Source organism: Chrysochloris asiatica, unplaced genomic scaffold (genome assembly GCF_000296735.1).
Source record: "Chrysochloris asiatica unplaced genomic scaffold, ChrAsi1.0 scaffold00022, whole genome shotgun sequence".
Lineage (NCBI taxonomy): Eukaryota > Metazoa > Chordata > Mammalia > Afrosoricida > Chrysochloridae > Chrysochloris > Chrysochloris asiatica.
This window is the reverse complement of record NW_006408540.1, coordinates 4,146,624-4,147,797: the sequence shown is the minus strand read 5'-3', so window position 1 is coordinate 4,147,797 and position 1,174 is coordinate 4,146,624.

Here is a 1,174-nt window from a genome sequence, read left to right as displayed (position 1 = left end):
TTCTGGATTCTCGATTCTGTTCCATTGATCTATGTACTTTCATTGTACCAGTACCAAGCTGTTTTGACCACTGTAGCCATGTAGTATATTTTAAAGTCGGGGAGTGACAGGCCTCCAACCTTATTCTTGTTCTTAAGCAGTGCTTTGCTTATCCTGGGTCTCTTTCCTTTCCATATGAAGTTTGTAACTGCTTTTTTCCATCTCTTTGAAGAATGTCACTGGAATCTGGATTGATATTTGTTTTTCTGAATTCTTTCTCAGGTATCTCCAAGGCCTGCCCTCCTTCCTGCATGGAGAGAAGGTCTACTTCTGGTTCATTTGTCTCAGATATTTTATCTTTTTTTCTGGACATGTGCCGATATGGATATGGTCATCTACTTTTGCTTCTTGGACATGTTTAATGTTTATCTGTGGCCCTAATAATTAATTATGTGTTTTGGTAATTTTTTATGTTTTCTGATTACCTGTGATCAGGATATGGTCTTCCCTTTTCACTCTCCTTATTGCTTAACTCAGAGTAACTTTTTTGGGCCTCAGTTGGGCCTGGGCCTCGGCGGCAGGCCGTTCAGGCCTCAGGAGGATGGTTGAGCCTAGGGTAGGCGGTTTGGGCCTCTGGGGGCCTGGGCATCAGCGACCGGGCTGCAGTAGGGTTCGGCCTCGGGCGGGTGGTTTGGGGCTCAGGTTGGTGGTTTGGGCCTCGGGCGGGTGGTTTGGGCCTCAGTGGGCCTGGGTATCAGCAGCTGGGCATCCGGTGGCTTGGGCCTCAGCGGGAGCCTTGGGCGGAATGGGCCTCAGGGGCCTGTACCTCAGGGATCGGGCTGAGGGCGGGTTGGGTCTCGAGGGCACTGGGCCTTGGCGAACGGGCTACGCGGCGGGTGGGGCCTCTGGGGCCCTGGGCCTCAGTGACCTGGCTATGTGGCAGGTTGGACCTTGGGGGCCCTGGACCTTAGTGGCGACCAGGTTGTGGACTGCCTGGGCTGTGAGGCAGGTAGGTGATTTGGGCCTTGGTTGGGCCTGGGCCTTTGTGACCAGTCTGTGGGCAGGTTGGCCCTCAGGGCAGGCCTTGGCCTCAGTGGGAGTGTCTGGGCCTTGGGAGGGCCTTGGCCTCAGTGGGTGGGCCTGTGCCTTGGGTGTTCCTGAGCCTTGGCGTCTTGGCAGAGGGCTGGTCTAGGCC